This window comes from Choloepus didactylus, chromosome 27 (genome assembly GCF_015220235.1).
Source record: "Choloepus didactylus isolate mChoDid1 chromosome 27, mChoDid1.pri, whole genome shotgun sequence".
NCBI classification, from domain to species: domain Eukaryota; kingdom Metazoa; phylum Chordata; class Mammalia; order Pilosa; family Megalonychidae; genus Choloepus; species Choloepus didactylus.
Window position 1 is genome coordinate 13,966,752 of NC_051333.1, and position 15,474 is coordinate 13,982,225.

Genomic DNA, 15,474 nt, shown 5'->3' on the forward strand with positions numbered 1-15,474 from the left:
CCTCTTTCTTCATCCTGATAAGCTGTGCTTTTAACTTTAGCGCTCAGATTTTTTCTCATTATAGATAGTTCATATTAGTGAGACCATACAGCATTTGTCCTTCTGTTTCTGGCTAATTACACTCAACATATTGTCCTCTAGGTTCGTCCGCATTGTTGCATACATCATGACTTTATTCTGTGTTACAGCTGCATAATATTCCATTGTATGTATATACTACAGTTTGTTTATCCACTCTTCTATTGATGAACATTTGGGCTGTTTCCATCTCTTGGCAATCGTGAATAATGCTGCTATAAACATCAGTGTACAAATGTCCGTTCGTGTCCTAGCTTTCAGTTCCTCCAAGTATATACCTAGTAATGGGATTGCTGGATCATATGGCAGTTCTATACTTGGCCTCCTGGTGAAATTGCAAAACTGGTTTTCAGTGCGCTGCACCATTTTACATTCCCACCAACAGTGAATAAATGTACCTCTTTCTCCACATCCTCTCCAACGCTTGTAATTTTCTGTTTTTTTTTTTTTATAATGTTCATTCTAGTAGGAGTGAGATGATAATCTCATTGTGGTTTGAATTTGCATTTCCCTAATAGCTAGTGATGTTGAGCATCTTTTCATATTTTTTGATGGTATAACAATTTTTTTATTAGAGAAGTTGTGAGTTTGTAAAACAATCATGCAGAAAGTACAGGATTCCCGTGCACCAACCCACCACCAACACCCTGCACTGTGGAACATTTGTTGCTATTGATGATACCACTTTTTTTTATACTTGTGCATTTTTAAATTCAGTTTTATTGAGATATATTCACGTACCATATAATCATCTGCAGTGTACAATCAGTTGTGCATTCATCACCACAACCAATTTTTGAACATTGTCATTACTCCAGGAAAGAATAAAAATAAAAGTAAAACAGAACACCTAAAACATTCCATCCCCCCCATCCCACCCCGCCATCTCCCTCCCATTCCGCCCTTCATATGTTTTTGAGCCATTTATATTTCCTCTATGGAAAAATGTCCATGTCTTCTTCCCATTTTTTAATTGGGTTCTTTGTTTTTTTGTTGTTGAGTTGTAGGATGGCTACATATTATCGATATTAAACCCTTATCTGATCTGTGGTTTCCAAATATTGTCTCCCATTGCATAGGCTGCCTTTTACTTTACTGACATAATCCTTTCATGTGCAAAAGTATTCAGTTTTGAGGAGATCCCATTTGTTTCTTTTTTCATTGCTTGTGCTTTGAGTGTAAGATCTAGGAAACCACCTCCTATCATGAGATCTTTAAGATATTTCCCTACATTTTCTTCTAAAGTTTCATGGTCTTAGCTCTAATGTTTAGGTCTTTGATTGATCTTGAGTTAATTCTTGTATAAGGTGTGAGATAGGGGTCCTCTTTTATTCTCCTGGATATTGATATCAAGTTCACCAAGCACCATTTGTTAAAGAGGCTGCTCCCAGTTGTGTTGACTTGACTGCCTCATCAAAGATCAGTTGTCCATAGATGAGAAGGCTATTTTTGAACATGCAATTCAATTCCATGCTATTTTTGAACATGCAATTCAATTCCATTCATCAGTATACCTATCTTTATTTCAGTACCACACTATTTTGATCACTGTATCTTTGCAATATGCTTTAATAAAAGTCAGGTAGTGTGAGATCTCCTACTTCATTTTTCTTTCTCAAGATATTTTTAGCTATTCAGTGTATCATGCCCTTCCAAATAAATTTGTTATTGGTTGCTGCTCCCAGTTGTGTTGACTTGACTGCCTCATCAAAGATCAGTTGTCCATAGATGAGAAGGCTATTTTTGAACATGCAATTCAATTCCATGCTATTTTTGAACATGCAATTCAATTCCATTCATCAGTATACCTATCTTTATTTCAGTACCACACTATTTTGATCACTGTATCTTTGCAATATGCTTTAATAAAAGTCAGGTAGTGTGAGATCTCCTACTTCATTTTTCTTTCTCAAGATATTTTTAGCTATTCAGTGTATCATGCCCTTCCAAATAAATTTGTTATTGGTTTTTCTATTTCTACAAAATAAGTTGTTGGGATTTTAATTGGTATTGCATTGAAGCTATGAATCAATTTGGGTAGAACTGATGTCTTTACTACATTTAGTCTTCGAATCCGTGAACACAGTATGTCCTTCCATTTATTTAGGTCATCTTTAATTTCCTTTAGCAATTTTTTGTAGTTTTCTGCATATAGGTCTCTTCTGGCATTGGTTAATTTATTCCTAAATATTTTATTCTTTTGGTTGCTATTGTAAATGGAATTTTTTTCTTGATTTCCTTCTCGGATTGCTCCCTTCTATTGTACAGAAACATTACTGATTTTTGCTTGTTGATCTTGTATCCTGACAGTTTGCTGTACTTGTTTATTAGCTCTAGCAGCTTTACTGTACATTTCTCATGATTTTCTACATACAGTATCATGTCATCTGCAAACAGTGAAAGTTTTACTCCTTCTTTTCCAATTTGAATGCCTTTTATTTATTTTTCTTGCCTGATTGCTCTAGTGTAATTTACAGCACAATGTTGAATAACAGTGGTGACACTGGGCATTATTGTCTTGTTCCTGATCTTAGAGGGAAAGTTTTCAGTCTTTTCCCATTGAATATGATGTTAGCTGTGGGTTTTTCATAGATTCCTGTTATCATGTTAAGGAAGTTTCCTTCTGTTCCTATCCTTTGAAGTTTTTTCATCAAAAAAGACTGAGGGGAGTCTAGAGGAGGCGGGGCAAGATGGCAGACTGGTGAGCTGTATGTTTTAGTTACTCCTCCAGGAAAGTAGGTAGAAAGCCAGGAACTGCGTGGACTGGACACCACAGAGCAATCTGACTTTGGGCATACTTCATACAACACTCATGAAAACGTGGAACTGCTGAGATCAGCGAAATCTGTAAGTTTTTGTGGCCAGGGGACCCGCGCCCCTCCCTGCCAGGCTCAGTCCCGTGGGAGGAGGGGCTGTCAGCTCCGGGAAGGAGAAGGGAGAACTGCAGTGGCAGCCCTTATCGGAAACTCATTCTACTGAACCATACTCCAACCATAGATAGGCTGAGACCAGACACCAGAGAATCTGAGAGCAGCCAGCCCAGCAGAGAGGAAGACAGGCATAGAAAAAAAACAACACGAAAAACTCCAAAATAAAAGCGGAGGATTTTTGGAGTTCTGGTGAACATAGAAAGGGGAAGGGCCCTGAGGCGCATATGCAAATCCCGAAGAAAAGCTGATCTCTCTGCCCTGTGGACCTTTCCTTAATGGCCCTGGTTGCTTTGTCTCTTAGCATTTCAATAACCGATTAGATCTCTGAAGAGGGCCCTTTTTTTTTTTTTAATCCTTTTTTCTTTTTCTAAAACAATTACTCTAAGAAGCCCAATACAGAAAGCTTCAAAGACTTGCTATTTGGGCAGGTCAAGTCAAGAGCAGAACTAGGAGAGCTCTGAGACAAAACGCAATAATCCAGTGGCTGAGAAAATTCACTAAACACCACAACTTCCCAAGAAAAGGGGGGTGTCCGCTCACAGCCATCATCCTGGTGGACAGGAAACACTCCTGCCCATCGCCAGCCCCATAGCCCAGAACTGCCCCAGACAACCCAGTGTGACGGAAGTGCTTCAATAACAGGCACACACCACAAAACTGGGCGTGGACATTAGCCTTCCCTGCAACCTCAGCTGATTGTCCCAGAGTTGGGAAGGTAGAGCAGTGTGAATTAACAAAGCCCCATTCAGCCATCATTTCAGCAGACTCGGAGCCTCCCTACACAGCCCAGCAGCCCAGAACTGCCCTGGGGGGACGGCACTCACCTGTGACATAGCACAGTCATCCCTCAACAGAGGACCCGGGGTGCACGGCCTGGAAGAGGGACCCACTTGCAAGTCTCAGGAGCCATACGCCAATACCAAGGACTTGTGGGTCAGTGGCAGAGACGAACTGTGGCAGGACTGAACTGAAGGATTAGACTATTGCAGCAGCTTTAAAACTCTAGGATCACCAGGGAGATTTGATTGTTAGAGCCACCCCCCCCCACCTGACTGCCCAGAAACACGCCCCATATACAGGGCAGGCAACACCAACTACACACGCAAGCTTGGTACACCAATTGGACCTCACAAGACTCACTCCGCCACTCACCAAAAAGGCTAAGCAGGGGAGAACTGGCTTGTGGAGAACAGGTGGCTCGTGGATGCCACCTGCTGGTTAGTTAGAGAAAGTGTACTCCACGAAGCTGTAGATCTGATAAATTAGAGATAAGGACTTCAATTGGTCTACAAATCCTAAAAGAACCCTATCAAGTTCAGCAAATGCCACGAGGCCAAAAACAACAGAAAATTATAAAGCATATGAAAAAACCAGACGATATGGATAACCCAAGCCCAAGCACCCAAATCAAAAGACCAGAAGAGACACAGCACCTAGAGCAGCTACTCAAAGAACTAAAGATGAACAATGAGACCATAGTACGGGAGATAAAGGAAATCAAGAAGACCCTAGAAGAGCATAAAGAAGACATTGCAAGACTAAATAAAAAAATGGATGATCTTATGGAAATTAAAGAAACTGTTGACCAAATTAAAAAGATTCTGGACACTCATAGTACAAGACTAGAGGAAGTTGAACAACGAATCAGTGACCTTGAAGATGACAGAATGGAAAATGAAAGCATAAAAGAAAGAATGGGGAAAAAAATTGAAAAAATCGAAATGGACCTCAGGGATATGATAGATAATATGAAACGTCCAAATATAAGACTCATTGGTGTCCCAGAAGGGGAAGAAAAGGGTAAAGGTCTAGGAAGAGTATTCAAAGAAATTGTTGGGGAAAACTTCCCAAATCTTCTAAACAACATAAATACACAAATCATAAATGCTCAGCAAACTCCAAATAGAATAAATCCAAATAAACCCACTCCGAGACATATACTGATCACACTGTCAAACACAGAAGAGAAGGAGCAAGTTCTGAAAGCAGCAAGAGAAAAGCAATTCACCACATACAAAGGAAACAGCATAAGACTAAGTAGTGACTACTCAGCAGCCACCATGGAGGCAAGAACGCAGTGGCACGATATATTTAAAATTCTGAGTGAGAAAAATTTCCAGCCAAGAATACTTTATCCAGCAAAGCTCTCCTTCAAATTTGAGGGAGAGCTTAAATTTTTCACAGACAACAAATGCTGAGAGAATTTGCTAACAAGAGACCTGCCCTACTGGAGATACTCAAGGGAGCCCTACAGACAGAGAAACAAAGAAAGGACAGAGAGACTTGGAGAAAGGTTCAGTACTAAAGAGATTCGGTATGGGTACAATAAAGGATATGAATAGACAGAGGGGAAAAATATGACAAACATAAACCAAAGGATAAGATGGCTGATTCAAGAAATGCCTTCATGGTTATAACGTTGAATGTAAATGGATTAAACTCCCCAATTAAAAGATATAGATTCGCAGAACGGATCAAAAAAAAATGAACCATCAATATGTTGCATACAAGAGACTCATCTTAGACACAGGGGACACAAAGAAACTGAAAGTGAAAGGATGGAAAAAAATATTTCATGCAAGCTACAGCCAAAAGAAAGCAGGGTGTAGCAATATTAATCTCAGATAAAATAGACTTCAAATGCAGGGATGTTTTGAGAGACAAAGAAGGCCACTACATACTAATAAAAGGGGCAATTCAGCAAGAGAAATAACAATCATAAATGTCTATGCACCCAACCAAGGTGCCACAAAATACATGAGAGAAACACTGGCAAAACTAAAGGAAGCAATTGATGTTTCCACAATAATTGTGGGAGACTTCAACACATCACTCTCTTCCTATAGATAGATCAACCAGACAGAAGACCAATAAGGAAATTGAAAACCTAAACAATCTGATAAATGAATTAGATTTAACAGACATCTACAGGACATTACATCCCAAATCACCAGGATACACATACTTTTCTAGTGCTCACGGAACTTTCCTCCAGAATAGATCATATGCTGGGACATAAAACAAGCCTCAATAAATTTAAAAAAGATTGAAATTATTCAAAGCACATTCTCTGACCACAATGGAATACAATTAGAAGTCAATAACCATCAGAGACTTAGAAAAATTCACAAATACCTGGAGGTTAAACAACACACTCCTAAACAATCAGTGGGTTAAAGAAGAAATAGCAAGAGAAATTGCTAAATATATAGAGACGAATGAAAAATGAGAACACAACATACCAAAACCTATGGGATGCAGCAAAAGCAGTGCTAAGGGGGAAATTTATAGCACTAAACGCATATATTAAAAAGGAAGAAAGAGCCAAAATCAAAGAACTAATGGATCAACTGAAGAAGCTAGAAAATGAACAGCAAACCAATCCTAAACCAAGTACAAGAAAAGAAATAACAAGGATTAAAGCAGAAATAAATGACATAGAGAACAAAAAACAATAGAGAGGATAATATCACCAAAAGTTGGTTCTTTGAGAAGATCAACAAGATTGACAAGCCCCTAGCTAGAATGACAAAATCAAAAAGAGAGAAGACCCATAGAAACAAAATAATGAATGAAAAAGGTGACATAACTGCAGATCCTGAAGAAATTAAAAAAATTATAAGAGGATACTATGAACAACTGTATGGCAACAAACTGGATAATGTAGAGGAAATGGACAATTCCTGGGAAACATATGAACAACCTAGACTGACCAGAGAAGAAATAGAAGACCTCAACCAAACCCCATCACAAGCAAAGAGATCCAATCAGTCATCAAAAATCTTCCCACAAATAAATGCCCAGGGCCAGATGGCTTCACAGGGGAATTCTACCAAACTTTCCAGGAAAGAACTGACACCAATCTTACTCAAACTCTTTCAAAACATTGAAAAAAATGGAACACTACCTAACTCATTTTATGAAGCTAACATCAATCTAATACCAAAACCAGGCAAAGATGCTACAAAAAAAGGGAAACTACTGGCCAATCTCCCTACTGAATATACATGCAAAAATCCTCAACAAAATACTAGCAAATCAAATACAAAGACACATTAAAAAAATCATGCACCATGACCAAGTGGGGTTCATTCCAGGCATGCAAGGATGGTTCAACATAAGAAAATCAATGTGTTACAACACATTAACAAATCAAAAGGGAAAAATCAATTGATCATCTCAATAGATGCTGAAAAAGCATTTGACAAAATCCAACATCCCTTTTTGATAAAAACACTTCAAAAGGTAGGAATTGAAGGAAACTTCCTCAACATGATAAAGAGCATATATGAAAAAACCCACAGCCAGCATAGTACTCAATGGTGAGAGACTGAAAGCCTTCCCTCTAAGATCAGGAACAAGACAAGGATGCCTGCTATCACCACTGTTATTCAACATTGTGCTGGAAGTGCTAGCCAGGGCAATCCAGCAAGACAAAGAAATAAAAGGCATCCAAATTGGAAAAGAAGAAGTAAAACTGTCATTGTTTGCAGATGATATGATCTTATATCTAGAAAACCCTGAGAAATCGACGATACAGCTACTAGAGCTAATAAACAAATTTAGCAAAGTAGCAGGATACAAGGTTAATGCACATAAGTCAGTAATGTTCCTATATGCTAGAAATGAACAAACTGAAGAGACACTCAAGAAAAAGATACCATTTTCAATAGCAACTAAAAAAATCAAGCACCTAGGAATCAACTTAACCAAAGATGTAAAAGACCTATACAAAGAAAACTACATAACTCTACTAAAAGAAATAGAAGGGGACCTTAAAAGATGGAAAAATATTCCATGTTCATGGATAGGAAGACTAAATGTCATTAAGATGTCAATTCTACCCAAACTCATCTACAGATTCAATGCAATCCCAATCAAAATTCCAACAACCTACTTTGCAAGACTTGGAAAAGCTAGTTATCAAATTTATTTGGAAAGGGAAGATGCCTTGAATGCTAAAGACACTCTAAAAAGAAAAAACGAAGTGGGAGGACTTACACTCCCTGACTTTGAAGCTTATTATAAAGCCACAGTTGCCAAAACAGCATGGTACTGGCACAAAGATAGACATATAGATCAATGGAATCGAATTGAGAATTCGGAGATAGACCCTCAGATCTATGGCCGACTGATCTTTGATAAGGCCCCCAAAGTCACTGAACTGAGTCATAATGGTCTTTTCAACAAATGGGGCTGGGAGAGTTGGATATCCATATCCAAAAGAATGAAAGAGGACCCCTACCTCACCCCCTACACAAAAATTAACTCAAAATGGACCAAAGATCTCAATATAAAAGAAAGTACCATAAAACTCCTAGAAGATAATGTAGGAAAACATCTTCAAGACCTTGTATTAGGCGGCCACTTCCTAGACTTTACACCCAAAGCACAAGCAACAAAAGAGAAAATAGATAATGGGAACTCCTCAAGCTTAGAAGTTTCTGCACCTCAAAGGAAATTTCTCAAAAAGGTAAAGAGGCAGCCCAACTCAATGGGAAAAAATTTTTGGAAACCATGTATCTGACAAAAGACTGATATCTTGCATATATAAAGCAATCCTACAACTCAATGACAATAGTACAGTCGGCCCAATTATAAAATGGGCAAAAGATATGAAAAGACAGTTCTCTGAAGAGGAAATACAAATGGCCAAGAAACACATGAAAAAATGTTCAGCTTCACTAGCTATTAGAGAATGCAAATTAAGACCACAATGAGATACCATCTAACACCGGTTAGAATGGCTGCCATTAAACAACAGGAAACTACAAATGCTGGAGGGGATGTGGAGAAATTGGAACTCTTATTCACTGTTGGTGGGACTGTATAATGGTTCAGCCACTCTGGAAGTCAGTCTGGCAGTTTCTTAGAAAACTAGATATAGAGTTACCATTCGATCCAGCAATTGCACTTCTCGGTATATACCCGGAAGATCGGAAAGCAGTGACACAAACAGATATCTGCACGCCAATGTTCATAGCAGCATTATTCACAATTGCCAAAAGATGGAAACAACCCAAATGTCCTTCAACAGATGAGTTGATAAATAAAATGTGGTATATACACACGATGGAATACTACGCGGCAGTAAGAAGGAACGATCTCGTGAAACATATGACAACATGGATGAACCTTGAAGACATAATGCTAAGCGAAATAAGCCAGGCACAAAAAGAGAAATATTATATGCTACCACTAATGTGAACTTTGAAAAAATGTAAAACAAATGGCTTATAATGTAGAATGTAGGGGAACTAGCAATAGAGAGCAATTAAGGAAGGGGGAACAATAATCCAAGAAGAACAGATAAGCTATTTAACGTTCTGGGGATGCCCAGGAATGACTATCGTCTGTTAATTTCTGATGGATATAGTAGGAACAAGTTCACAGAAATGTTGCTATATTAGGTAACTTTCTTGGGGTAAAGTAGGAACATGTTGGAAGTTAAGCAGTTATCTTAGGTTAGTTGTCTTTTCTTACTCCCTTGTTATGGTCTCTTTGAAATGTTCTTTTATTGTATGTCTGTTTTCTTTCTAACTTTTTTTTCATACAGTTGATTTAAAAAAGAAGGGACAGTTAAAAAAAAAGAAAAAAAAAAAAAACAAGGAAAAAAAAAAGATGCAGTGCCCCCTTGAGGAGCCTGTGGAGAATGCAGGGGTATTGGCCTACCCCACCTCGATGGTTGCTAACATGACCACAGACATAGGGGGACTGGTGGTTTGATGGGTTGAGCCCTCTACCACAGGTTTTACCCTTGGGAAGACGGTTGCTGCAAAGGAGAGGCTAGGCCTCCCTATGGTTGTGCCTAAGAGCCTCCTCCCGAATGCCTCTTTGTTGCTCAGATGTGGCCCTGTCTCTCTGGCTAAGCCAACTTGAAAGGTGAAATCACTGCCCTCCCCCCTACGTGGGATCAGACACCCAGGGGAGTGAATCTCCCTGGCAACGTGGAATATGACTCCCGGGGAGGAATGTAGGACCTGGCATCGTGGGACGGAGAACATCTTCTTGACCAAAAGGGGGATGTGAAAAGGAAATGAAATAAGCTTCAGTGGCAGAGAGAATTCCAAAAGGAGCCGAGAGGTCACTCTGGTGGGCACTCTTACGCACACTTTAGACAACCCTTTTAGGTTCTAAAGAATTGGGGTAGCTGGTGGTGGATACCTGAAACTATCAAACTACAACCCAGAACCCATGAATCTCGAAGACAGTTGTATAAAAATGTAGGCTTATGAGGGGTGACAAGGAGATTGGGAAAGCCATAAGGACCACACTCCACTTTGTCTAGTTTATGGATGGATGAGTAGAAAAATAGGGGAAGGAAACAAAGCAGACAAAGGTACCCAGTGTTCGTTTTTACTTCAATTGCTCTTTTCACTCTAATTATTATTCTTGTTATTCTTGTGTGTGTGCTAATGAAGGTGTCAGGGATTGATTTGGGTGATGAATTACAACTATGTAATGGTACTGTGAACAATCGAAAGTACAAATTTGTTTTGTATGACTGGCGTGGTATATGAATTATCGCAATAAATGAAGATTAAAAAAAAAAAAAAAAAGACTGAGTGGGGAGACTCGGGCAAGATGGCAGCATAGAGAGGAGTGGAAGCTAGTAGTCCCCCTGGAACAACTACAAAAAACCAGAAAACTAGTAATAATTCAGAATAACTGCAGGGGGACAATTCACCAACCTGAATTGGGAGGAATGCCCGAGAAACACAGCACAAAATTTGTAAGTAAAACCTGCGATCCAAGTCGTGAGACCCCTCCCCCATAGCTCGAGCTGCAAAGCCTCATGGTGCCAGAGAGAAGCTCTCTCCCAGCAAGTAATATAGCTCAGCTGAGCTCCAACTAGGGTTTTAAGTAGCAAGTGTGAACTGCTCACTACAGGTATGGCATCCCCAAAAAACAGACAGAGGCTTTGGGTGACGACTGACCTGGGAGAGCCGGAGGGTCACCTTGGACTGGGGTCGGAAGGGGACATCTGTTTCTTTGTCAGCTCAGTGGAGAAAGCCCCAGTCATTTTCAGTGTTCCAGGGCTGTGACTCGAGGAAGGGTGGAGACAGCACAAGCAGAGAGAGAGACCATTGAAAATGCTAATGACCCCCCACCTGAGGGGTCTGTCTTCTCTAGGAGGAAAGGTGTGGGGCCCTTTCCATTCAGAACCAGACCCCCAGAGCCTGGGGGAACACGGCCACACCTCCTCACACCAGTCAGGAATTATAGGCTAACAGGCATCACCTGCTGGGCAGAAAAGCAACAGTGACCCGAGGTATCAAAGGGTGGAGCAATTTTCTAAGACACAGACCCCGCAGGGAAACCAGATACTGAATATTTCTTCCCTCTGGGACCTGAGCCTGTTCTGGTCTGAGGAATAACCTGATTTGGATAACCAAGGAAACCATGCCTAGACAACAGAAAATTACAACCTACACTAAGAAAGCAAAGTTATGGCCAGTCAAAGGAACAAACGTACCTTCAAACTGAGATACAGGAATTTAAACAACTAATGGCTAAATCAATTCAAAAAGTTTAGAGAAGATATTGCAAAAGAGATTAGAGGCTGTAAAGGAAGCACTGGGCATGTATACGGCAGAAATCAAAGTTTCAAAAAAACAACTAGTAGAATCTATGGAAATGAAAGGCACAACACAAGAGATGAAAGACACAATGGAAACATACAACAGGCAGATCTCAAGAGGCAGAAGAAAACACTCAGGAACTGGAGAACAAAACACCTGAAGCCTACATGCAAAGGAGCAGATGGAGAAAAGAATGAAAAAAATATGAGCAACGTCTCGGGAACTCAAGGATGAAACAAAGTACAATAATGTACGTATCATTGGTTGTCCCAGAAGGAGAAGAGAAGGGAAAGGGGGCAGAAGCAAAAATAAAAGGAATAATTATGAAATTTCCCATCTCTTATGAAGACATAAAAATTACAGATCCAAGAGCGCAGCGTACTCTCCAAACAGAAGAGCTATGAATAGGCCTATGCCAAGACACTTAATAATCAGATTATCAAATGTCAGTGACAAAGAGAGAATCCTGAAAGCAGCAAGAGAAAAGCAATCCATTACATACAAAGGAAGCTTCATAAGACTATGTGCGGATCTCTCAGCAGAAACCATGGAGGCAAGAAGGAAGTGGTGTGATATATTTAAGATACTGAAAGAGAAAAACCGCCAACCAAGAATCCTGTATCCAGCAAAGCTGTCCTTCAAATGTGAGGGAGAGCTCAAAATATTTTCTGACAAACAGGCAATGAGAGACTTTGTGAACAAGACACCTGTCCTACAGGAAATACTAAAGGGAGCACTACAGGGTGATAGAAGACAGGAATGCGTGGTTTGGAACACAATTTTGGGAGATGGTAGCACAACAATGTAAGTACACTGAACAAAGGTAACTGTGAATACAATTGAGAGAGGAAGATGGGGAGCATGTGAGACACCACAAGAAAGGAGGAAAGATAAAGACTGGGACTGTGTAACTTGGTGAAATCTAGAGTATTCAACAATTGCGATAAAATGTACAAATATGTTCTTTTACGAGGGAGAGCAAGCAAATGTCAACCTTGCAAGGTGTTAAAAATGGGGAGGCATTGGGGGAGGGATGCAATCAGCATAAACTAGAGACTGTAACTAATAGAATCATTGTATTATGCTTCCTTTAATGTAACAAAGGTGATATACCAAGGTGAATGCAGATAAGAGGGGGGGATAGGGGAGGCATTTAGACACTTGACATTGGTGGTATTGTCTGATTCTTTATTCTACTTTGATTTAAGGTTATTTTTCCTTTTGTTGCTTCTAGCTGTCATTTTTTTTTCCTCTTTCTTTTCCCTCTCTATCTTCTTTGACTCTCCCTCCTGCCTTGTGGAAGAAATGTAGATGCTCTTATATAGATAGTGGTGAAGGTGGTGAACACATAAATGTATGACCATGCAGAAAACCATTGATTATTTACTTGGGATGGAATGTATGGTGAGTGAACAAAACCATATTAAAAAAAAATGGGTTGGTGACAAAACCTCCAGGGCAATGTACTGAGTGAAATAAGCCAGACACATTAGGACAATTATTGCAGGGTCTCACTGATAGGAACTAATTATAATATGTAAACTCATAGACATGAAATATAAGGTACCAAGATATAGGACGAGGCTTAAGAATGGGGAGTGGTTGCTTAGTATGAGCAGAATGTTCAATTAGGATGAACTTAAATGTTTGGAAATGAACAGGGGTGTTGGTAGCAAGATGTGAGAATAACTAACAGCACCGAATGGTGTGTGAATGAGGTGGAAAGGGGAAGCTCAGAGTCATATATGTCACCAGAAGGAAAGTTGGAGGTCAAAAGATGGGAATGTATAAAACTGAATCCTATGGTGGGCAATGTCCATGATCAACTGTACAAATACTAGAATCGCTTCCATGAACCAGAACAAATGTATGACAATCCAATTAGAAGTTAATAATAGAGGGGCATATAAGGAAGAACTATATACCTATTACAAACTATATACTACAGTTAGTATTTCAACGTTTTTTCATAAACAGTAACAAATATACTATATCACTATACTACGATGTCAACAATTGAGGGGGGTTGGTTAGGGATAGGGGAGGATTCGAGTTTCCTTTTCTGCTTTTTCTTTTTTTCATCTTTCACTTTATTTCTGTCTGAGTAATGGAAAGTTCTAAAAAGTGAACAAAAATTAAGTGTGGTGATGGATGCCAGCTGTATGAGGGTACCCAGGGGCAAATGATTGTACACTTGGATCTTTGGATAATTGTATGGTATCTGAACAATCTCAATAAAAATGAAAAAAAAAATAGATTGGGGGAGAAAGAACAAAACAAAACAAAAACACAAAAAAAAATAGATTGGGGTGATGAATGCACAACTATATGATGGTACTGTGAACAGCTGATTGTATACCATGGATGATTGTACGGTATGTGAATATATCTCAATAAAACTGAATTAAAAAAAAAAAAAAAAAAGACTGATGGTCCCAGACCAGCAGAGGCAGCAGTTGCAGCAGCCGCAGACTGCGCCCTCTCCTGCCCGGGGGTCTCTTTCCCCCTTCCTCCTCCTCCCTCCTCCTCCTCCACCCCCCCCTTCCTCCTCCGCCCGCCCGCGGGGGCCCCCCTCACCTTCCCGCCCGCCCCTATTGTTCCGCCCCCGGCCTCCCGCCCTTCCCCTTCCCGCCCGCTCCCCCTTTCCCCACAGTCGCCTCGCGCCTGCAGTTTTTGGCTTTCACCCCCACCAGTGACCAAAGACTTGACCACTCAAAATCCAGCTCCCGAGAACACTGCTCGACATGGGCACTGGTGTGATTGAAGGTGGATTAAATGTCACTCTCACCATCCTGCTACTTAGGCATGGAAAGGAGGTTGGCAGTATCATCGGAAACAAAGGAGAATCAGTTAAGATGCGTGAGGAGAGTGGTGCACGTATCAACATCTCAGAAGGGAACTGTCCTGAGAGAATTATCACTTTGGCTGGACCCACTAACGCCATCTTTAAAGCCTTTGCTATGGCCATTGACAAACTGGAAGAGGGCATCAGCAGCTCTATGACCAAAAGCACAGCTGCCAGTAGACCCCCAGTCACCCTGAGGCTGGTGGTCCCTGCTGGTCAGTGTGGCTCTCTCATTGGGAAAGGTGTTTGCAAGATCAAGGAAATACGAGAGAGTACAGGGGCTCAGGTCCAGGTGTCAGGGGATATCTCCCCAACTCAACTGAGAGGGCCATCACTATTGCTGGTATTCTGCAATCCATCATTGAGTCTGTCAAACAGATCTGCGTGGTCACATCGGAGACTCTCTCCCAGTCCCCCTGAAGGGCGTGACCATCCCATACTGGCCCAAGCCGTCCAGTTCTCCGGTCATCTTTGCAGGTGGTCAGTTGACCAAGCTGCACCAGTTGGCGATGCAACAGTCTCATTTTCCCATGACGCATGGCAACACCGGATTCAGTGCAGGTTTGGATGCATCTGCTCAGACTACTTCTCATGAACTCACCATTCCAAATGATTTGACTGGCTGCATAATCGGGCGTCGAGGTGTCAAAATCAATGAGATTCGTCAGATGTCTGGGGAGCAGATCAAAATTGCGAACCCAGTGGAAGGATCTACTGATAGGCAGGTTACCATCACTGGATCTGCTGCCAGCATTAGCCTGGCTCAATATCTAATCAATGTCAGGCTTTCCTCGGAGATGGGTGGCACGGGGAGCAGCTAGAACAATGCAGATTCATCCATAATCCCTTCCTGCTGTTCACCACAACCCATGATCCATCTGTCTAGTTTCTGAAGTCAGCGATTCCAGGTTTTAAATAGTTTGTAAATTTCCAGTTTCTACACACTTTATCATCCACTTGTGATTTTTTAACGTGTTTTAATTCCTTTCTCTGTTCAGCTTTTCATGCTGAGATCCATATTGAGTTTTATAAGCTTCTC

At 40.6% G+C, this 15,474-nt stretch overlaps 1 pseudogene; it reads left to right on the forward strand.

Annotated features, from left to right (window-relative positions):
- The first annotated feature begins 14,182 nt into the window (after positions 1 to 14,182).
- On the forward strand, positions 14,183 to 15,256 carry LOC119521521 (annotated as a pseudogene).
- The last annotated feature ends 218 nt before the right edge of the window (positions 15,257 to 15,474 follow it).